The 23,679-nt window shown below is 36.9% G+C and overlaps 11 non-coding genes across 11 annotated transcripts; all 11 read left to right on the plus strand.

The window, feature by feature from the left end:
• Window positions 1-896: 896 nt before the first annotated feature.
• Window positions 897-970, plus strand: TRNAI-AAU (transfer RNA isoleucine (anticodon AAU)). Its single transcript has one exon. It is a non-coding gene; the product is annotated as a tRNA-Ile (tRNA).
• An 819-nt stretch (window positions 971-1,789) lies between these two features.
• TRNAI-AAU (transfer RNA isoleucine (anticodon AAU)) lies at window positions 1,790-1,863 on the plus strand. Its single transcript has one exon. It is a non-coding gene; the product is annotated as a tRNA-Ile (tRNA).
• Window positions 1,864-3,715: 1,852 nt separating this feature from the next.
• Window positions 3,716-3,789, plus strand: TRNAI-AAU (transfer RNA isoleucine (anticodon AAU)). Its single transcript has one exon. It is a non-coding gene; the product is annotated as a tRNA-Ile (tRNA).
• Window positions 3,790-5,495: 1,706 nt separating this feature from the next.
• On the plus strand, window positions 5,496-5,569 carry TRNAI-AAU (transfer RNA isoleucine (anticodon AAU)). The gene has a single exon. It is a non-coding gene; the product is annotated as a tRNA-Ile (tRNA).
• A 3,000-nt stretch (window positions 5,570-8,569) lies between these two features.
• On the plus strand, window positions 8,570-8,643 carry TRNAI-AAU (transfer RNA isoleucine (anticodon AAU)). The gene has a single exon. It is a non-coding gene; the product is annotated as a tRNA-Ile (tRNA).
• A 5,397-nt stretch (window positions 8,644-14,040) lies between these two features.
• Window positions 14,041-14,114, plus strand: TRNAI-AAU (transfer RNA isoleucine (anticodon AAU)). The gene has a single exon. It is a non-coding gene; the product is annotated as a tRNA-Ile (tRNA).
• Window positions 14,115-14,944: 830 nt separating this feature from the next.
• TRNAI-AAU (transfer RNA isoleucine (anticodon AAU)) lies at window positions 14,945-15,018 on the plus strand. The gene has a single exon. It is a non-coding gene; the product is annotated as a tRNA-Ile (tRNA).
• A 3,341-nt stretch (window positions 15,019-18,359) lies between these two features.
• On the plus strand, window positions 18,360-18,433 carry TRNAI-AAU (transfer RNA isoleucine (anticodon AAU)). The gene has a single exon. It is a non-coding gene; the product is annotated as a tRNA-Ile (tRNA).
• Window positions 18,434-19,614: 1,181 nt separating this feature from the next.
• TRNAI-AAU (transfer RNA isoleucine (anticodon AAU)) lies at window positions 19,615-19,688 on the plus strand. Its single transcript has one exon. It is a non-coding gene; the product is annotated as a tRNA-Ile (tRNA).
• Window positions 19,689-20,506: 818 nt separating this feature from the next.
• TRNAI-AAU (transfer RNA isoleucine (anticodon AAU)) lies at window positions 20,507-20,580 on the plus strand. The gene has a single exon. It is a non-coding gene; the product is annotated as a tRNA-Ile (tRNA).
• A 1,735-nt stretch (window positions 20,581-22,315) lies between these two features.
• On the plus strand, window positions 22,316-22,389 carry TRNAI-AAU (transfer RNA isoleucine (anticodon AAU)). The gene has a single exon. It is a non-coding gene; the product is annotated as a tRNA-Ile (tRNA).
• The last annotated feature ends 1,290 nt before the right edge of the window (window positions 22,390-23,679 follow it).

Consider the following 23,679-nt stretch of genomic DNA (forward strand, 5'->3'; position numbering starts at 1 on the left):
CTAGTATCCGCTACGATGCAGCAATCGCTTTCGATTGCTGCATCGAAGGGGTTAATGGCAGGGATCGGAGCTAGCTCCGGTTCCTGCCGTTACAGGTGGATGTCAGCTGTACAGTACAGCTGACCTCCACCGCTGATGACGCCGGATCAGCTCCTGACCCGGCGCCATCTTGCCGGCAGCTACGGAAGCCGATCAGGCTCCGCCGCCGGGCGGATCTTGACCGGCTTCGGTGCTAGGCAGACCGGGAGGCCAGTATTAGGCCTCCGGTTGACATTGCAGCCACCGGAACCCCGGCAATTTCATTGCTGGGGCTCCGATGAGCTGCAAACACCTTAAGTGCAGCGATCGCGTTTGAGTGCTGCACTTAAGGGGTTAATGGCGGGGATCGAAGCTAATTTCGGTCCCCGCCGTTACAGTCGGATGTCAGCTGTAAGATACAGCTGAGATCCGGTGATGATGGCACCGGCTCAGCTTCTGAGCCGGTGCCAAACGTTTGACGTACATGTACGGCATTTTGCGGGAAGTCAATGCTTTCCATGCCGTACATGTACGTCAAATGTCGGGAAGGGGTTAAGGACAAAAATAATATCTTGATTTTGCCTCTTTGTATTCCGATAGTCATAACTTTATTATTTTTCCGTCCTCATAGTCATATAAGGGCTTGTTTTTAGCGAGACAAGTTCTTGTTTTTAATGGCAGCATTTAATGTACCATATAATGTACTGAAGAAAACTCTTTGTGGGGTGGAATGGAAAACACAAAAGCAATTTGTCCAATGCTTTTTGAGTAGTAAAAATTGCAAGTTTATTTTATTATTCAGGTTAATAGGATATCAATATGAATACACGTTTGCATGTATTTTCTACTGACGTGACGTGAATCTTTGTTGTAAAAGTGGCCGGTTAGCTCAGTTGGTTAGAGCGTGGTGCTAATAACGCCAAGGTCACGGGTTTGATCCCCGTACGGGCCATGGAAGCTCACTTTTGTTACAGAGTTGAATAGTTGATAATATTGAAAAAAGGTCCATCAAATTCAACCTATAAACCTGCCGTGTTGATCCAGAGGAAGGCAAAAACTGTCTTGGAGTGCATTCCAATGTTGTCATTAGGGGAAAAATTCCTCCCTTACTCCAAATATGGCTATTAGAATAAATTCCTGGATCAAAGTTCCATCTCCAGAATCTGGTACAAATATGATGAAATTTTATATTTTTCAAAAAAACACTTTTCAATGTGGCAGAGAGTTCAATCGTCGAACTGCTCTTACAGTAAAGAATCCCCGTCTGTGATGAGGTCCTTTAATTACCTTGCTTTCCCTTCTTTGCACGCATTCTAGTTCAGCAATGTCCTTCTCATACACAGGTGCTCAAAACTGTACACAATATTCCATGTATGGTCTAACCGGTGATTTATAGAAATGCAGAGTTTGTTGCATGAAATCATCTTAGAGGTCCAATTTCAACCTTAAGGACAAAAATAATATCTTGATTTTGCCTCTTTGTATTCCGATAGTCATAACTTTATTATTTTTCCGTCCTCATAGTCATATAAGGGCTTGTTTTTAGTGAGACAAGTTCTTGTTTTTAATGGCAGCATTTAATGTACCATATAATGTACTGAAGAAAACTCTTTGTGGGGTGGAATGGAAAACACAAAAGCAATTTGTCCAATGCTTTTTGAGTAGTAAAAATTGCAAGTTTATTTTATTATTCAGGTTAATAGGATATCAATATGAATACATGTTTGCATGTATTTTCTACTGACGTGACGTGAATCTTTGGTGTAAAAGTGGCCGGTTAGCTCAGTTGGTTAGAGTGTGGTGCTAATAACGCCAAGGTCACGGGTTCGATCCCCGTATGGGCCATGGAAGCTCACTTTTGTTACAGAGTTGAATAGTTGATAATATTGAAAAAAGGTCCAGAGGAAGGCAAAAACTGTCTTGGAGTGCATTCCAATGTTGTCATTAGGGGAAAAATTCCTCCCTTACTCCAAATATGGCTATTAGAATAAATTCCTGGATCAAAGTTCCATCTCCAGAATCTGGTACAAATATGATGAAATTTTATATTTTTCAAAAAAACACTTTTCAATGTGGCAGAGAGTTCAATCGTCGAACTGCTCTTACAGTAAAGAATCCCCGTCTGTGATGAGGTCCTTTAATTACCTTGCTTTCCCTTCTTTGCACGCATTCTAGTTCAGCAATGTCCTTCTCATACACAGGTGCTTAAAACTGTACACAATATTCCATGTATGGTCTAACCGGTGATTTATAGAAATGCAGAGTTTGTTGCATGAAATCATCTTAGAGGTTCAATTTCAACCTTAAGGACAAAAATAATATCTTGATTTTGCCTCTTTGTATTCCGATAGTCATAACTTTATTATTTTTCCGTCCTCATAGTCATATAAGGGCTTGTTTTTAGCGAGACAAGTTCTTGTTTTTAATGGCAGCATTTAATGTACCATATAATGTACTGAAATAAAACTCTTTGTGGGGTGGAATGGAAAAATAATATCTTGATTTTGCCTCTTTGTATTCCGATAGTCATAACTTTATTATTTTTCCGTCCTCATAGTCATATAAGGGCTTGTTTTTAGCGAGACAAGTTCTTGTTTTTAATGGCAGCATTTAATGTACCATATAATGTACTGAAGAAAACTCTTTGTGGGGTGGAATGGAAAACACAAAAGCAATTTGTCCAATGCTTTTTGAGTAGTAAAAATTGCAAGTTTATTTTATTATTCAGGTTAATAGGATATCAATATGAATACACGTTTGCATGTATTTTCTACTGACGTGACGTGAATCTTTGGTGTAAAAGTGGCCGGTTAGCTCAGTTGGTTAGAGCGTGGTGCTAATAACGCCAAGGTCAAGGGTTCGATCCCCGTATGGGCCATGGAAGCTCACTTTTGTTACAGAGTTGAATAGTTGATAATATTGAAAAAAGGTCCATCAAATTCAACCTATAAACCTGCCGTGTTGATCCAGAGGAATGCAAAAACTGTCTTGGAGTGCATTCCAATGTTGTCATTAGGGGAAAAATTCCTCCCTTACTCCAAATATGGCTATTAGAATAAATTCCTGGATCAAAGTTCCATCTCCAGAATCTGGTACAAATATGATGAAATTTTATATTTTTCAAAAAAACACTTTTCAATGTGGCAGAGAGTTCAATCGTCGAACTGCTCTTACAGTAAAGAATCCCCGTCTGTGATGAGGTCCTTTAATTACCTTGCTTTCCCTTCTTTGCACGCATTCTAGTTCAGCAATGTCCTTCTCATACACAGGTGCTCAAAACTGTACACAATATTCCATGTATGGTCTAACCGGTGATTTATAGAAATGCAGAGTTTGTTGCATGAAATCATCTTAGAGGTCCAATTTCAACCTTAAGGACAAAAATAATATCTTGATTTTGCCTCTTTGTATTCCGATAGTCATAACTTTATTATTTTTCCGTCCTCATAGTCATATAAGGGCTTGTTTTTAGTGAGACAAGTTCTTGTTTTTAATGGCAGCATTTAATGTACCATTTAATGTACTGAAGAAAACTCTTTGTGGGGTGGAATGGAAAACACAAAAGCAATTTGTCCAATGCTTTTTGAGTAGTAAAAATTGCAAGTTTATTTTATTATTCAGGTTAATAGGATATCAATATGAATACACGTTTGCATGTATTTTCTACTGACGTGACGTGAATCTTTGGTGTTAAAGTGGCCGGTTAGCTCAGTTGGTTAGAGCGTGGTGCTAATAACGCCAAGGTCACGGGTTCGATCCCCGTATGGGCCATGGAAGCTCACTTTTGTTACAGAGTTGAATAGTTGATAATATTGAAAAAAGGTCCATCAAATTCAACCTATAAACCTGCCGTGTTGATCCAGAGGAAGGCAAAAACTGTCTTGGAGTGCATTCCAATGTTGTCATTAGGGGAAAAATTCCTCCCTTACTCCAAATATGGCTATTAGAATAAATTCCTGGATCAAAGTTCCATCTCCAGAATCTGGTACAAATATGATGAAATTTTATATTTTTCAAAAAAACACTTTTCAATGTGGCAGAGAGTTCAATCGTCGAACTGCTCTTACAGTAAAGAATCCCCGTCTGTGATGAGGTCCTTTAATTACCTTGCTTTCCCTTCTTTGCACGCATTCTAGTTCAGCAATGTCCTTCTCATACACAGGTGCTCAAAACTGTACACAATATTCCATGTATGGTCTAACCGGTGATTTATAGAAATGCAGAGTTTGTTGCATGAAATCATCTTAGAGGTCCAATTTCAACCTTAAGGACAAAAATAATATCTTGATTTTGCCTCTTTGTATTCCGATAGTCATAACTTTATTATTTTTCCGTCCTCATAGTCATATAAGGGCTTGTTTTTAGCGAGACAAGTTCTTGTTTTTAATTGCAGCATTTAATGTACCATATAATGTACTGAAAGAAAACTCTTTGTGGGGTGGAATGGAAAACACAAAAGCAATTTGTCCAATGCTTTTTGAGTAGTAAAAATTGCAAGTTTATTTTATTATTCAGGTTAATAGGATATCAATATGAATACACGTTTGCATGTATTTTCTACTGACGTGACGTGAATCTTTGGTATAAAAGTGGCCGGTTAGCTCAGTTGGTTAGAGCGTGGTGCTAATAACGCCAAGGTCACGGGTTCGAGCCATGGAAGCTCACTTTTGTTACATGCTTGTTGAATAGTTGATAATATTGAAAAAAGGTCCATCAAATTCAACCTATAAACCTGCCGTGTTGATCCAGAGGAAGGCAAAAACTGTCTTGGAGTGCATTCCAATTTTCTCTTTAGGGAAAAAATTCCTCCCTTACTCCAAATATGGCTATTAGAATAAATTCCTGGATCAAAGTTCCATCTCCAGAATCTGGTACAAATATGATGAAATTTTATATTTTTCAAAAAAACACTTTTCAATGTGGCAGAGAGTTCAATCGTCGAACTGCTCTTACAGTAAAGAATCCCCGTCTGTGATGAGGTCCTTTAATTACCTTGCTTTCCCTTCTTTGCACGCATTCTAGTTCAGCAATGTCCTTCTCATACACAGGTGCTCAAAACTGTACACAATATTCCATGTATGGTCTAACCGGTGATTTATAGAAATGCAGAGTTTGTTGCATGAAATCATCTTAGAGGTCCAATTTCAACCTTAAGGACAAAAATAATATCTTGATTTTGCCTCTTTGTATTCCGATAGTCATAACTTTATTATTTTTCCGTCCTCATAGTCATATAAGGGCTTGTTTTTAGCGAGACAAGTTCTTGTTTTTAATTGCAGCATTTAATGTACCATATAATGTACTGAAAGAAAACTCTTTGTGGGGTGGAATGGAAAACACAAAAGCAATTTGTCCAATGCTTTTTGAGTAGTAAAAATTGCAAGTTTATTTTATTATTCAGGTTAATAGGATATCAATATGAATACACGTTTGCATGTATTTTCTACTGACGTGACGTGAATCTTTGGTGTAAAAGTGGCCGGTTAGCTCAGTTGGTTAGAGCGTGGTGCTAATAACGCCAAGGTCACGGGTTTGATCCCCGTACGGGCCATGGAAGCTCATTTTTGTTACATGCTTGTTACAAAGTTGAATAGTTGATAATATTGAAAAAAGGTCCATCAAATTCAACCTATAAACCTGCCGTGTTGATCCAGAGGAAGGCAAAAACTGTCTTGGAGTGCATTCCAATGTTGTCATTAGGGGAAAAATTCCTCCCTTACTCCAAATATGGCTATTAGAATAAATTCCTGGATCAAAGTTCCATCTCCAGAATCTGGTACAAATATGATGACATTTTATATTTTTCAAAAAAACACTTTTCAATGTGGCAGAGAGTTCAATCGTCGAACTGCTCTTACAGTAAATAATCCCCGTCTGTAATGAGGTCCTTTAATTACCTTGCTTTCCCTTCTTTGCACGCATTCTAGTTCAGCAATGTAAGGACATACACAGGTGCTCAAAACTGTACACAATATTCCATGTATGGTCTAACCGGTGATTTATAGAAATGCAGAGTTTGTTGCATGAAATCATCTTAGAGGCCCGATTTCAACCTTAAGGACAAAAATAATATCTTGATTTTGCCTCTTTGTATTCAGATAGTCATAACTTTATTATTTTTCCATCCTCATAGTCATATAAGGGCTTGTTTTTAGCGAGACAAGTTCTTGTTTTTAATGGCAGCATTTAATGTACCATATAATGTACTGAAAGAAAACTCTTTGTGGGGTGGAATGGAAAACACAAAAGCAATTTGTCCAATGCTTTTTGAGTAGTAAAAATTGCAAGTTTATTTTATTATTTAGGTTAATAGGATATCAATATGAATACACGTTTGCATGTATTTTCTACTGACGTGACGTGAATCTTTGGCATAAAAGTGGCCGGTTAGCTCAGTTGGTTAGAGCGTGGTGCTAATAACGCCAAGGTCACGGGTTCGAGCCATGGAAGCTCACTTTTGTTACATGCTTGTTACATGCTTGTTGAATAGTTGATAATATTGAAAAAAGGTCCATCAAATTCAACCTATAAACCTGCCGTGTTGATCCAGAGGAAGGCAAAAACTGTCTTGGAGTGCATTCCAATGTTGTCATTAGGGGAAAAATTCCTCCCTTACTCCAAATATGGCTATTAGAATAAATTCCTGGATCAAAGTTCCATCTCCAGAATCTGGTACAAATATGATGAAATTTTATATTTTTCAAAAATACACTTTTCAATGTGGCAGAGAGTTCAATCGTCGAACTGCTCTTACAGTAAAGAATCCCCGTCTGTGATGAGGTCCTTTAATTACCTTGCTTTCCCTTCTTTGCACGCATTCTAGTTCAGCAATGTCCTTCTCATACACAGGTGCTTAAAACTGTACACAATATTCCATGTATGGTCTAACCGGTGATTTATAGAAATGCAGAGTTTGTTGCATGATATCATCTTAGAGGTTCAATTTCAACCTTAAGGACAAAAATAATATCTTGATTTTGCCTCTTTGTATTCCGATAGTCATAACTTTATTATTTTTCCGTCCTCATAGTCATATAAGGGCTTGTTTTTAGCGAGACAAGTTCTTGTTTTTAATGGCAGCATTTAATGTACCATATAATGTACTAAAAGAAAACTCTTTGTGGGGTGGAATGGAAAACACAAAAGCAATTTGTCCAATGCTTTTTGAGTAGTAAAAATTGCAAGTTTATTTTATTATTCAGGTTAATAGGATATCAATATGAATACACGTTTGCATGTATTTTCTATGGTGTAAAAGTGAATCTTTGGTGTAAAAGTGGCTGGTTAGCTTAGTTGGTAGGAGCGTGGTGCTAATAACGCCAAGGTCACGGGTTCGATCCCCGTATGGGCCATGGAAGTTCACTTTTGTTACATGCTTGTTACAGAGTTGAATAGTTGATAATATTGAAAAAAGTTCCATCAAATTCAACCTATAAACCTGCCGTGTTGATCCAGAGGAAGGCAAAAACTGTCTTGGAGTGCATTCCAATTTTCTCATTAGGGGAAAAATTCCTCCCTTACTCCAAATATGGCTATTAGAATAAATTCCTGGATCAAAGTTCCATCTCCAGAATCTGGTACAAATATGATGAAATTTTATATTTTTCAAAAATACACTTTTCAATGTGGCAGAGAGTTCAATCGTCGAACTGCTCTTACAGTAAAGAATCCCCGTCTGTGATGAGGTCCTTTAATTACCTTGCTTTCCCTTCTTTGCACGCATTCTAGTTCAGCAATGTCCTTCTCATACACAGGTGCTTAAAACTGTACACAATATTCCATGTATGGTCTATTCAACCTATAAACCTGCTGTGTTGATCCAGAGGAAGGCAAAAACTGTCTTGGAGTGCATTCCAATGTTGTCATTAGGGGAAAAATTCCTCCCTTACTCCAAATATGGCTATTAGAATAAATTCCTGGATCAAAGTTCCATCTCCAGAATCTGGTACAAATATGATGAAATTTTATATTTTTCAAAAAAACACTTTTCAATGTGGCAGAGAGTTCAATCGTCGAACTGCTCTTACAGTAAAGAATCCCCGTCTGTGATGATGTACTTTAATTACCTTGCTTTCCCTTCTTTGCACGCATTCTAGTTCAGCAATGTCCTTCTCATACACAGGTGCTTAAAACTGTACACAATATTCCATGTATGGTGTAACCGGTGATTTATAGAAATGCAGAGTTTGTTGCATGAAATCATCTTAGAGGTTCAATTTCAAACTTAAGGACAAAAATAATATCTTGATTTTGCCTCTTTGTATTCCGATAGTCATAACTTTATTATTTTTCCGTCCTCATAGTCATATAAGGGCTTGTTTTTAGCGAGACAAGTTCTTGTTTTTAATGGCAGCATTTAATGTACCATATAATGTACTGAAAGAAAACTCTTTGTGGGGTGGAATGGAAAACACAAAAGCAATTTGTCCAATGCTTTTTGAGTAGTAAAAATTGCAAGTTTATTTTATTATTCAGGTTAATAGGATATCAATATGAATACACGTTTGCATGTATTTTCTACTGACGTGACGTGAATCTTTGGTGTAAAAGTGGCCGGTTAGCTCAGTTGGTTAGAGCGTGGTGCTAATAACGCCAAGGTCACGGGTTCGATCCCCGTACGGGCCATGGAAGCTCACTTTTGTTAGCACACAAGGTACATGCTTGTTACAGAGTTGAATAGTTGATAATATTGAAACAAGGTCCATCAAATTCAACTTATAAACCTGCCGTGTTGATTCAGAGGAAGGCAAAAACTGCCTAGGAGTGCATGCCAATTTTCTCATTAGGGGAAAAATTCCTCCCTTACTCCAAATATGGCTATCAGAATAAATTCCTGGATCAAAGTTCCATCTCCAGAATCTGGTACAAATATGATGACATTTTACATTTTTCAAAAAAACACTTTTCAATGTGGCAGAGAGTTCAATCGTCGAACTGCTCTTACAGTAAAGAATCCCCGTCTGTGATGAGGTCCTTTAATTACCTTGCTTTCCCTTCTTTGCACGCATTCTAATTCAGCAATATCCTTCTTATACACAGGTGCTCAAAACTGTACACAATATTCCATGTATGGTCTAACCGGTTATTTATTGAAATGCCGAGTTTGTTGCATGAAATCATCTTACAGGTCCAATTTCAACCTTAAGGACAAAAATAATATCTTGATTTTGCTTCTTTGTATTCCGATAGTCATAACTTTATTATTTTTCCGTCCTCATAGTCATATAAGGGCTTGTTTTAAGCGAGACGAGTTCTTGTTTTTAATGGCAGCATTTAATGTACCATATAATGTACTGAAAGAAAACTCTTTGTGGGGTGGAATGGAAAACACAAAAGCAATTTGTCCAATGCTTTTTGAGTAGTAAAAATTGCAAGTTTATTTTATTATTCAGGTTAATAGGATATCAATATGAATACACGTTTGCATGTATTTTCTACTGACGTGACGTGAAGCTTTTGTATAAAAGTGGCCGGTTAGCTCAGTTGGTTAGAGAATTGTGCTAATAACGCCAAGGTCGTGGGTTTGATCGCCGTACGGGCCATGGAAGCTCACTTTTGTTAGCATACAAGGTACATGCTTGTTACAGAGTTGAATAGTTGATCATATTGAAAAAAGGTCCATCAAATTAAACCTATAAACCTGCCGTGTTGATCCAGAGGAAGGCAAAAACTGACTTGGAGTGCATTCCAATTTTCTCATTAGGGGAAAAATTCCTCCCTTACTCCAAATATGGCTATTAGAATTAATTCCTGGATCAAAGTTCCATCTCCAGAATCTGGTACAAATATGATGAAATTTTATATTTTTCAAAAAAACACTTTTCAATGTGGCAGAGAGTTCAATCGTCGAACTGCTCTTACAGTAAAGAATCCCCGTCTGTGATGAGGTCCTTTAATTACCTTGCTTTCCCTTCTTTGCACGCATTCTAGTTCAGCAATGTCCTTCTCATACACAGGTGCTCAAAACTGTACACAACATTCCATGTATGGTCTAACCGGTGATTTATAGAAATGCAGAGTTTGTTGCATGAAATCATCTTAGAGGTCCAATTTCAACCTTAAGGACAAAAATAATATCTTGATTTTGCCTCTTTGTATTCCGATAGTCATAACTTTATTATTTTTCCGTCCTCATAGTCATATAAGGGCTTGTTTTTAGCGAGACAAGTTCTTGTTTTTAATGGCAGCATTTAATGTACCATATAATGTACTGAAAGAAAACTCTTTGTGGGGTGGAATGGAAAACACAAAAGCAATTTGTCCAATGCTTTTTGAGTAGTAAAAATTGCAAGTTTATTTTATTATTCAGGTTAATAGGATATCAATATGAATACACGTTTGCATGTATTTTCTACTGACGTGACGTGAAGTGTGTCTTTGGAATAAAAGTGGCCGGTTAGCTCAGTTGGTTAGAGTGTGGTGCTAATAACGCCAAGGTCATGGGTTTGATCCCCGTACAGGACATGGAAGCTCACTTTTGTTAGCACACAAGGTACATGCTTGTTACAGAGTTGAATAGTTGATAATATTAAAAAAAGGTCCATCAAATTCAACCTATAAACCTGCCGTGTTGATCCAGAGGAAGGCAAAAACTGTCTTGGAGTGCATTCCAATGTTGTCATTAGGGGAAAAATTCCTCCCTTACTCCAAATATGGCTATTAGAATAAATTCCTGGATCAAAGTTCCATCTCCAGAATCTGGTACAAATATGATGAAATTTTATATTTTTCAAAAAAACACTTTTCAATGTGGCAGAGAGTTCAATCGTCGAACTGCTCTTACAGTAAAGAATCCCCGTCTGTGATGAGGTCCTTTAATTACCTTGCTTTCCCTTCTTTGCACGCATTCTAGTTCAGCAATGTCCTTTTCATACACAGGTGCTCAAAACTGTACACAATATTCCATGTATGGTCTAACCGGTGATTTATAGAAATGCAGAGTTTGTTGCATGAAATCATCTTAGAGGTCCAATTTCAACCTTAAGGACAAAAATAATATCTTGATTTTGCCTCTTTGTATTCCGATAGTCATAACTTTATTATTTTTCCGTCCTCATAGTCATATAAGGGCTTGTTTTTAGCGAGACAAGTTCTTGTTTTTAATGGCAGCATTTAATGTACCATATAATGTACTGAAAGAAAACTCTTTGTGAGGTGGAATGGAAAACACAAAAGCAATTTGTCCAATGCTTTTTGAGTAGTAAAAATTGCAAGTTTATTTTATTATTCAGGTTAATAGGATATCAATATGAATACACGTTTGCATGTATTTTCTACTGACGTGACGTGAATCCTTGGTGTAAAAGTGGCCGGTTAGCTCAGTTGGTTAGAGTGTGGTGCTAATAACGCCAAGGTCATGGGTTCGATCCCCGTATGGGCCATGGAAGCTCACTTTTGTTACATGCTTGTTACAGAGTTGAATAGTTGATAATATTGAAAAAAGGTCCATCAAATTCAACCTATAAACCTGCCGTGTTGATCCAGAGGAAGGCAAAAACTGTCTTGGAGTGCATTCCAATTTTCTCATTAGGGGAAAAATTCCTCCCTTACTCCAAATATGGCTATTAGAATAAATTCCTGGATCAAAGTTCCATCTCCAGAATCTGGTACAAATATGATGAAATTTTATATTTTTCAAAAAAACACTTTTCAATGTGGCAGAGAGTTCAATCGTCGAACTGCTCTTACAGTAAAGAATCCCCGTCTGTGATGAGGTCCTTTAATTACCTTGTTTTCCCTTCTTTGCACGCATTCTAGTTCAGCAATGTCCTTCTCATACACAGGTGCTCAAAACTGTTCACAATATTCCATGTATGGTCTAACCGGTGATTTATAGAAATGCAGAGTTTGTTGCATGAAATCATCTTAGAGGTCCAATTTCAACCTTAAGGACAAAAATAATATCTTGATTTTGCCTCTTTGTATTCCGATAGTCATAACTTTATTATTTTTCCGTCCTCATAGTCATATAAGGGCTTGTTTTTAGCGAGACAAGTTCTTGTTTTTAATGGCAGCATTTAATGTACCATATAATGTACTGAAATAAAACTCTTTGTGGGGTGGAATGGAAAACACAAAAGCAATTTGTCCAATGCTTTTTGAGTAGTAAAAATTACAAGTTTATTTTATTATTCAGGTTAATAGGATATCAATATGAATACACGTTTGCATGTATTTTCTACTGACGTGACGTGAATCTTTGGTGTAAAAGTGGCCGGTTAGCTCAGTTGGTTAGAGCGTGGTGCTAATAACGCCAAGGTCACGGGTTCGATCCCCATACGGGCCATGGAAGCTCACTTTTGTTACATGCTTGTTACAGAGTTGAATAGTTGATAATATTGAAAAAAGGTCCATCAAATTCAACCTATAAACCTGCCGTGTTGATCCAGAGGAAGGCAAAAACTGTCTTGGAGTGCATTCCAATGTTGTCATTAGGGGAAAAATTCCTCCCTTACTCCAAATATGGCTATTAGAATAAATTCCTGGATCAAAATTCCATCTCCAGAATCTGGTACAAATATGATGACATTTTATATTTTTCAAAAAAACACTTTTCAATGTGGCAGAGAGTTCAATCTTCGAACTGCTCTTACAGTAAAGAATCCCCGTCTGTGATGAGGTCCTTTAATTACCTTGCTTTCCCTTCTTTGCACGCATTCTAGTTCAGCAATGTCCTTCTCATACACAGGTGCTCAAAACTGTACACAATATTCCATGTATGGTCTAACCGGTGATTTATAGAAATGCAGAGTTTGTTACATGAAATCATCTTAGAGGTCCAATTTCAACCTTAAGGACAAAAATAATATCTTGATTTTGCCTCTTTGTATTCCGATAGTCATAACTTTATTATTTTTCCGTCCTCATAGTCATATAAGGGCTTGTTTTTAGCGAGACAAGTTCTTGTTTTTAATGGCAGCATTTAATGTACCATATAATGTACTGAAATAAAACTCTTTGTGGGGTGGAATGGAAAACACAAAAGCAATTTGTCCAATGCTTTTTGAGTAGTAAAAATTGCAAGTTTATTTTATTATTCAGGTTAATAGGATATCAATATGAATACACGTTTGCATGTATTTTCTACTGATGTGACGTGAATCTTTGGTGTAAAAGTGGCTGGTTAGCTCAGTTGGTTAGAGCGTGGTGCTAATAATGCCAAGGTCACGGGTTCGATCCACGTACGGGCCATGGAAGCTCACTTTTGTTACATGCTTGTTACAGAGTTGAATAGATGATAATATTGAAAAAAGGTCCATCAAATTCAACCTATAAACCTGCCGTGTTGATCCAGAGGAAGGCAAAAACTGTCTTGGAGTGCATTCCAATGTTGTCATTAGGGGAAAAATTCATCCCTTACTCCAAATATGGCTATTAGAATAAATTCCTGGATCAAAGTTCCATCTCCAGAATCTGGTACAAATATGATGACATTTTATATTTTTCAAAAAAACACTTTTCAATGTGGCAGAGAGTTCAATCGTAGAACTTCTCTTACAGTAAAGAATCCCCGTCTGTGATGAGGTCCTTTAATTACCTTGCTTTCCCTTCTTTGCACGCATTCTAGTTCAGCAATGTCCTTCTCATACACAGGTGCTCAAAACTGTACACAATATTCCATGTATGGTCTAACCGGTGATTTATAGAAATGCAGAGTTTATTGCATGAAATCATCTTAGAGGTCCAATTTCAACCTTAAGGACAAAAATAATACCTTGATTTTGCCTCTTTGTATTCCGATAGTCATAACTTTATTATTTTTCCGTCCTCATAGTCATATAAGGGCTTGTTTTTAGCGAGACAAGTTCTTGTTTTTAATGGCAGCATTTAATGTACTATATAATGTACTGAAAGAAAACTCTTTGTGGGGTGGAATGGAAAACACAAAAGCAATTTTTCCAATGCTTTTTGAGTAGTAAAAATTGCAAGTTTATTTTATTATTCAGGTTAATAGGATATCAATATGAATACACGTTTGCATGTATTTTCTACTGACGTGACGTGAATCTTTGGTGTAAAAGTGGCCGGTTAGCTCAGTTGGTTAGAGCGTGGTGCTAATAACGCCAAGGTCACGGGTTCGATCCCCGTACGGGCCATGGAAGCTCACTTTTGTTACATGCTTGTTACAGAGTTGAATAGTTGATAATATTGAAAAAAGGTCCATCAAATTCAACCTATAAACCTGCCGTGTTGATCCAGAGGAAGGCAAAAACTGTCTTGGAGTGCATTCCAAAGTTGTCATTAGGGGAAAAATTCCTCCCTTACTCCAAATATGGCTATTAGAATAAATTCCTGGATCAAAGTTCCATCTCCAGAATCTGGTACAAATATGATGAAATTTTATATTTTTCAAAAAAACACTTATCAATGTGGCAGAGAGTTCAATCGTCGAACTGCTCTTACAGTAAAGAATCCCCGTCTGTGATGAGGTCCTTTAATTACCTTGCTTTCCCTTCTTTGCACGCATTCTAGTTCAGCAATGTCCTTCTCATACACAGGTGCTCAAAACTGTACACAATATTCCATGTATGGTCTAACCGGTGATTTATAGAAATGCAGAGTTTGTTGCATGAAATCATCTTAGAGGTTCAATTTCAACCTTAAGGACAAAAATAATATCTTGATTTTGCCTCTTTGTATTCCGATAGTCATAACTTTATTATTTTTCCGTCCTCATAGTCATATAAGGGCTTGTTTTTAGCGAGACAAGTTCTTGTTTTTAATGGCAGCATTTAATGTACCATATAATGTACTGAAGAAAACTCTTTGTGGGGTGGAATGGAAAACACAAAAGCAATTTGTCCAATGCTTTTTGAGTAGTAAAAATTGCAAGTTTATTTTATTATTCAGGTTAATAGGATATCAATATGAATACACGTTTGCATGTATTTTCTACTGACGTGACGTGAATCTTTGGTGTAAAAGTGGCCGGTTAGCTCAGTTGGTTAGAGCGTGGTGCTAATAACGCCAAGGTCACGGGTTCGATCCCCGTACGAGCCATGGAAGCTCACTTTTGTTACATGCTTGTTACAGAGTTGAATAGTTGATAATATTGAAAAAAGGTCCATCAAATTCAACCTATAAACCTGCCGTGTTGATCCAGAGGAAGGCAAAAACTGTCTTGGAGTGCATTCCAAAGTTGTCATTAGGGGAAAAATTCCTCGCTTACTCCAAATATGGCTATTAGAATAAATTCCTGGATCAAAGTTCCATCTCCAGAATCTGGTACAAATATGATGAAATTTTATATTTTTCAAAAAAACACTTTTCAATGTGGCAGAGAGTTCAATCGTTGAACTGCTCTTACAGTAAAGAATCCCCGTCTGTGATGAGGTCCTTTAATTACCTTGCTTTCCCTTCTTTGCACGCATTCTAGTTCAGCAATGTCCTTCTCATACACAGGTGCTCAAAACTGTACACAATATTCCATGTATGGTCTAACCGGTGATTTATAGAAATGCAGAGTTTGTTGCATGAAATTATCTTAGAGGCCCAATTTCAACCTTAAGGACAAAAATAATATCTTGATTTTGCCTCTTTGTATTACGATAGTCATAACTTTATTATTTTTCCGTCCTATTTATATTTTAAATTTTATATTTTTCAAAAAAACACTTTTCAATGTGGCAGAGAGTTCAATCGTAGAACTTCTCTTACAGTAAAGAATCCCCGTCTGTGATGAGGTCCTTTAATTACCTTGCTTTCCCTTCTTTGCACGCATTCTAGTTCAGCAATGTCCTTCTCATACACAGGTGCTCAAAACTGTACACAATATTCCATGTATGGTCTAACCGGTGATTTATAGAAATGCAGAGTTTATTGCATGAAATCATCTTAGAGGTCCAATTTCAACCTTAAGGACAAAAATAATACCTTGATTTTGCCTCTTTGTATTCCGATAGTCATAACTTTATTATTTTTCCGTCCTCATAGTCATATAAGGGCTTGTTTTTAGCGAGACAAGTTCTTGTTTTTAATGGCAGCATTTAATGTACTATATAATGTACTGAAAGAAAACTCTTTGTGGGGTGGAATGGAAAACACAAAAGCAATTTGTCCAATGCTTTTTGAGTAGTAAAAATTGCAAGTTTATTTTATTATTCAGGTTAATAGGATATCAATATGAATACACGTTTGCATGTATTTTCTACTGATGTGACGTGAATCTTTGGTGTAAAAGTGGCCGGTTAGCTCAGTTGGTTAGAGCGTGGTGCTAATAACGCCAAGGTCACGGGTTTGATCCACGTACGGGCCATGGAAGCCCACTTTTGTTACATGCTTGTTACAGAGTTGAATAGATGATAATATTGAAAAAAGGTCCATCAAATTCAACCTATAAACCTGCCGTGTTGATCCAGAGGAAGGCAAAAACTGTCTTGGAGTGCATTCCAATGTTGTCATTAGGGGAAAAATTCATCCCTTACTCCAAATATGGCTATTAGAATAAATTCCTGGATCAAAGTTCCATCTCCAGAATCTGGTACAAATATGATGACATTTTATATTTTTCAAAAAAACACTTTTCAATGTGGCAGAGAGTTCAATCGTCGAACTGCTCTTACAGTAAAGAATCCCCGTCTGTGATGAGGTCCTTTAATTACCTTGCTTTCCCTTCTTTGCACGCATTCTAGTTCAGCAATGTCCTTCTCATACACAGGTGCTCAAAACAGTACACAATATTCCATGTATGGTCTAACCGGTGATTTATAGAAATGCAGAGTTTGTTGCATGAAATCATCTTAGAGGTCCAATTTCAACCTTAAGGACAAAAATAATATCTTGATTTTGCCTCTTTGTATTCCGATAGTCATAACTTTATTATTTTTCCGTCCTCATAGTCATATAAGGGCTTGTTTTTAGCGAGACAAGTTCTTGTTTTTAATGGCAGCATTTAATGTACCATATAATGTACTGAAAGAAAACTCTTTGTGGGGTGGAATGGAAAACACAAAAGCAATTTGTCCAATGCTTTTTGAGTAGTAAAAATTGCAAGTTTATTTTATTATTCAGGTTAATAGGATATCAATATGAATACACGTTTGCATGTATTTTCTACTGACGTGACGTGAATCTTTGGTGTAAAAGTGGCCGGTTAGCTCAGTTGGTTAGAGCGTGATGCTAATAACGCCAAGGTCACGGGTTCGATCCCCGTACGGGCTGTGGAAGCTCACTTTTGTTACATGCTTGTTACAGAGTTGAATAGTTGATAATATTGAAAAAAGGTCCATCAAATTCAATCTATAAACCTGCTGTGTTGATCCAGAGGAAGGCAAAAACTGTCTTGGAGTGCATTCCAATGTTGTCATTAGGGGAAAAATTCCTCCCTTACTCCAAATATGGCTATTAGAATAAATTCCTGGATCAAAGTTCCATCTCCAGAATCTGGTACAAATATGATGAAATTTTATATTTTTCAAAAAAACACTTATCAATGTGGCAGAGAGTTCAATCGTCGAACTGCTCTTACAGTAAAGAATCCCCGTCTGTGATGAGGTCCTTTAATTACCTTGCTTTCCCTTCTTTGCACGCATTCTAGTTCAGCAATGTCCTTCTCATACACAGGTGCTTAAAACTGTACACAATATTCCATGTATGGTGTAACCGGTGATTTATAGAAATGCAGAGTTTGTTGCATGAAATTATCTTAGAGGCCCAATTTCAACCTTAAGGACAAAAATAATATCTTGATTTTGCCTCTTTGTATTACGATTGTCATAACTTTATTATTTTTCCGTCCTATTTATATTTTAAATTTTATATTTTTCAAAAAAACACTTTTCAATGTGGCAGAGAGTTCAATCGTAGAACTTCTCTTACAGTAAAGAATCCCCGTCTGTGATGAGGTCCTTTAATTACCTTGCTTTCCCTTCTTTGCACGCATTCTAGTTCAGCAATGTCCTTCTCATACACAGGTGCTCAAAACTGTACACAATATTCCATGTATGGTCTAACCGGTGATTTATAGAAATGCAGAGTTTATTGCATGAAATCATCTTTGAGGTCCAATTTTAACCTTAAGGACAAAAATAATACCTTGATTTTGCCTCTTTGTATTCCGATAGTCATAACTTTATTATTTTTCCGTCCTCATAGTCATATAAGGGCTTGTTTTTAGCGAGACAAGTTCTTGTTTTTAATGGCAGCATTTAATGTACTATATAATGTACTGAAAGAAAACTCTTTGTGGGGTGGAATGGAAAACACAAAAGCAATTTTTCCAATGCTTTTTGAGTAGTAAAAATTGCAAGTTTATTTTATTATTCAGGTTAATAGGATATCAATATGAATACACGTTTGCATGTATTTTCTACTGACGTGACGTGAATCTTTGGTGTAAAAGTGGCCGGTTAGCTCAGTTGGTTAGAGCGTGGTGCTAATAACGCCAAGGTCACGGGTTCGATCCCCGTACGGGCCATGGAAGCTCACTTTTGTTACATGCTTGTTACAGAGTTGAATAGTTGATAATATTGAAAAAAGGTCCATCAAATTCAACCTATAAACCTGCCGTGTTGATCCAGAGGAAGGCAAAAACTGTCTTGGAGTGCATTCCAAAGTTGTCATTAGGGGAAAAATTCCTCCCTTACTCCAAATATGGCTATTAGAATAAATTCCTGGATCAAAGTTCCATCTCCAGAATCTGGTACAAATATGATGAAATTTTATATTTTTCAAAAAAACACTTATCAATGTGGCAGAGAGTTCAATCGTCGAACTGCTCTTACAGTAAAGAATCCCCGTCTGTGATGAGGTCCTTTAATTACCTTGCTTTCCCTTCTTTGCACGCATTCTAGTTCAGCAATGTCCTTCTCATACACAGGTGCTCAAAACTGTACACAATATTCCATGTATGGTCTAACCGGTGATTTATAGAAATGCAGAGTTTGTTGCATGAAATTATCTTAGAGGCCCAATTTCAACCTTAAGGACAAAAATAATATCTTGATTTTGCCTCTTTGTATTACGATAGTCATAACTTTATTATTTTTCCGTCCTATTTATATTTTAAATTTTATATTTTTCAAAAAAACACTTTTCAATGTGGCAGAGAGTTCAATCGTAGAACTTCTCTTACAGTAAAGAATCCCCGTCTGTGATGAGGTCCTTTAATTACCTTGCTTTCCCTTCTTTGCACGCATTCTAGTTCAGCAATGTCCTTCTCATACACAGGTGCTCAAAACTGTACACAATATTCCATGTATGGTCTAACCGGTGATTTATAGAAATGCAGAGTTTGTTGCATGAAATCATCTTAGAGGTCCAATTTCAACCTTAAGGACAAAAATAATATCTTGATTTTGCCTCTTTGTATTCCGATAGTCATAACTTTATTCTTTTTCCGTCCTCATAGTCATATAAGGGCTTGTTTTTAGCGAGACAAGTTCTTGTTTTTAATGGCAGCATTTAATGTACCATATAATGTACTGAAAGAAAACTCTTTGTGGGGTGGAATGGAAAACACAAAAGCAATTTGTCCAATGCTTTTTGAGTAGTAAAAATTGCAAGTTTATTTTATTATTCAGGTTAATAGGATATCAATATGAATACACGTTTGCATGTATTTTCTACTGACGTGACGTGAATCTTTGGTGTAAAAGTGGCCGGTTAGCTCAGTTGGTTAGAGCGTGGTGCTAATAACGCCAAGGTCACGGGTTCGATCCCCGTACGGGCCATGGAAGCTCACTTTTGTTACAGAGTTGAATAGTTGATAATATTGAAAAAAGGTCCATCAAATTCAACCTATAAACCTGCCGTGTTGATCCAGAGGAAGGCAAAAACTGTCTTGGAGTGCATTCCAATGTTGTCATTAGGGGAAAAATTCCTCCCTTACTCCAAATATGGCTATTAGAATAAATTCCTGGATCAAAGTTCCATCTCCAGAATCTGGAACAAATATGATGAAATTTTATATTTTTCAAAAAAACACTTTTCAATGTGGCAGAGAGTTCAATCGTCGAACTGCTCTTACAGTAAAGAATCCCCGTCTGTGATGAGGTCCTTTAATTACCTTGCTTTCCCTTCTTTGCACGCATTCTAGTTCAGCAATGTCCTTCTCATACACAGGTGCTTAAAACTGTACACAATATTCCATGTATGGTCTAACCGGTGATTTATAGAAATGCAGTGTTTGTTGCATGAAATCATCTTAGAGGTCCAATTTCAACCTTAAGGACAAAAATAATATCTTGATTTTGCCTCTTTGTATTCCGATAGTCATAACTTTATTATTTTTCCGTCCTCATAGTCATATAAGGGCTTGTTTTTAGCGAGACAAGTTCTTGTTTTTAATGGCAGCATTTAATGTACCATATAATGTACTGAAGAAAACTCTTTGTGGGTGGAATGGAAAACACAAAAGCAATTTGTCCAATGCTTTTTGAGTAGTAAAAATTGCAAGTTTATTTTATTATTCAGGTTAATAGGATATCAATATGAATACACGTTTGCATGTATTTTCTACTGACGTGACGTGAATCTTTGGTGTAAAAGTGGCCGGTTAGCTTAGTTGGTTAGAGCGTGGTGCTAATAACGCCAAGGTCGCGGGTTCGATCCCCGTATGGGCCATGGACGCTCACTTTGGTTACATGCTTGTTACAGAGCTGAATAGTTGATAATATTGAAAAAAGGTCCATCAAATTCAACCTATAAACCTGCTGTGTTGATCCAGAGGAAGGCAAAAACTGTCTTGGAGTGCATTCCAATGTTGTCACTAGGGGAAAAATTCCTCCCTTACTCCAAATATGGCTATTAGAATAAATTCCTGGATCAAAGTTCCATCTCCAGAATCTGGAACAAATATGATGACATTTTATATTTTTCAAAAAAACACTTTTCATTGTGGCAGAGAGTTCAATCGTCGAACTGCTCTTACAGTAAAGAATCCCCGTCTGTGATGAGGTCCTTTAATTACCTTGCTTTCCCTTCTTTGCACGCATTCTAGTTCAGCAATGTCCTTCTCATACACAGGTGCTTAAAACTGTACACAATATTCCATGTATGGTCTAACCGGTGATTTATAGAAATGCAGAGTTTGTTGCATGAAATCATCTTAGAGGTTCAATTTCAACCTTAAGGACAAAAATAATATCTTGATTTTGCCTCTTTGTATTCCGATAGTCATAACTTTATTATTTTTCCGTCCTCATAGTCATATAAGGGCTTGTTTTTAGCGAGACAAGTTCTTGTTTTTAATGGCAGCATTTAATGTACCATATAATGTACTGAAGAAAACTCTTTGTGGGGTGGAATGGAAAACACAAAAGCAATTTGTCCAATGCTTTTTGAGTAGTAAAAATTGCAAGTTTATTTTATTATTCAGGTTAATAGGATATCAATATGAATACACGTTTGCATGTATTTTCTACTGACGTGACGTGAATCTTTTGTGTAAAAGTGGCCGATTAGCTCAGTTGGTTAGAGCGTGGTGCTAATAACGCCAAGGTCACGGGTTCGATCCCCATACGGGCCATGGAAGCTCACTTTTGTTACATGCTTGTTACAGAGTTGAATAGTTGATAATATTGAAAAAAGGTCCATCAAATTCAACCTATAAACCTGCCGTGTTGATCCAGAGGAAGGCAAAAACTGTCTTGGAGTGCATTCCAATGTTGTCATTAGGGGAAAAATTCCTCCCTTACTCCAAATATGGCTATTAGAATAAATTCCTGGATCAAAGTTCCATCTCCAGAATCTGGTACAAATATGATGAAATTTTATATTTTTCAAAAAAACACTTTTCAATGTGGCAGAGAGTTCAATCGTCGAACTGCTCTTACAGTAAAGAGTCCCCGTCTGTGATGAGGTCCTTTAATTACCTTGCTTTCCCTTCTTTGCACGCATTCTAGTTCAGCAATGTCCTTCTCATACACAGGTGCTCAAAACTGTACACAATATTCCATGTATGGTCTAACCGGTGATTTATAGAAATGCAGAGTTTGTTGCATGAAATCATCTTAGAGGTCCAATTTCAACCTTAAGGACAAAAATAATATCTTGATTTTGCCTCTTTGTATTCCGATAGTCATAACTTTATTATTTTTCCGTCCTCATAGTCATATAAGGGCTTGTTTTTAGCGAGACAAGTTCTTGTTTTTAATGGCAGCATTTAATGTACCATATAATGTACTGAAAGAAAACTCTTTGTGGGGTGGAATGGAAAACACAAAAGCAATTTGTCCAATGCTTTTTGAGTAGTAAAAATTGCAAGTTTATTTTATTATTCAGGTTAATAGGATATCAATATGAATACACGTTTGCATGTATTTTCTACTGACGTGACGTGAATCTTTGGTGTAAAAGTGGCTGGTTAGCTCAGTTGGTTAGAGCGTGGTGCTAATAACGCCAAGGTCACGGGTTCGATCCCCGTACGGGCCATGGAAGCTCACTTTTGTTACAGAGTTGAATAGTTGATAATATTGAAAAAAGGTCCATCAAATTCAACCTATAAACCTGCCGTGTTGATCCAGAGGAAGGCAAAAACTGTCTTGGAGTGCATTCCAATGTTGTCATTAGGGGAAAAAATCCTCCCTTACTCCAAATATGGCTATTAGAATAAATTCCTGGATCAAAGTTCCATCTCCAGAATCTGGTACAAATATGATGACATTTTATATTTTTCAAAAAAACACTTTTCAATGTGGCAGAGAGTTCAATCGTCGAACTGCTCTTACAGTAAAGAATCCCCGTCTGTGATGAGGTCCTTTAATTACCTTGCTTTCCCTTCTTTGCACGCATTCTAGTTCAGCAATGTCCTTCTCATACACAGGTGCTCAAAACTGTACACAATATTCGATGTATGGTGTAACCGGTGATTTATAGAAATGCAGAGTTTGTTGCATGAAATCATCTTAGAGGTTCAATTTCAACCTTAAGGACAAAAATAATATCTTGATTTTGCCTCTTTGTATTCCGATAGTCATAACTTTATTATTTTTCCGTCCTCATAGTCATATAAGGGCTTGTTTTTAGCGAGACAAGTTCTTGTTTTTAATGGCAGCATTTAATGTACCATATAATGTACTGAAGAAAACTCTTTGTGGGGTGGAATGGAAAACACAAAAGCAATTTGTCCAATGATTTTTGAGTAGTAAAAATTGCAAGTTTATTTTATTATTCAGGTTAATAGGATATCAATATGAATACACGTTTGCATGTATTTTCTACTGACGTGACGTGAATCTTTGGTGTAAAAGTGGCTGGTTAGCTCAGTTGGTTAGAGCGTGGTGCTAATAATGCCAAGGTCATGGGTTCGATCCCTGTACGGGCCATGGAAGCTCACTTTTGTTACGTGCTTGTTACAGAGTTGAATAGTTGATAATATTGAAAAAAGGTCCATCAAATTCAACCTATAAACCTGCCGTGTTGATCCAGAGGAAGGCAAAAACTGTCTTGGAGTGCATTCCAATGTTGTCATTAGGGGAAAAATTCCTCCCTTACTCCAAATATGGCTATTAGAATAAATTCCTGGATCAAAGTTCCATCTCCAGAATCTGGAACAAATATGATGAAATTTTATATTTTTCAAAAAAACACTTTTCAATGTGGCAGAGAGTTCAATCGTCGAACTGCTCTTACAGTAAAGAATCCCCGTCTGTGATGAGGTCCTTTAATTACCTTGCTTTCCCTTCTTTGCACGCATTCTAGTTCAGCAATGTCCTTCTCATA

The sequence above is a fragment of the Rhinoderma darwinii genome, chromosome 3 (assembly GCF_050947455.1).
Source record: "Rhinoderma darwinii isolate aRhiDar2 chromosome 3, aRhiDar2.hap1, whole genome shotgun sequence".
Classification (NCBI taxonomy): domain Eukaryota; kingdom Metazoa; phylum Chordata; class Amphibia; order Anura; family Rhinodermatidae; genus Rhinoderma; species Rhinoderma darwinii.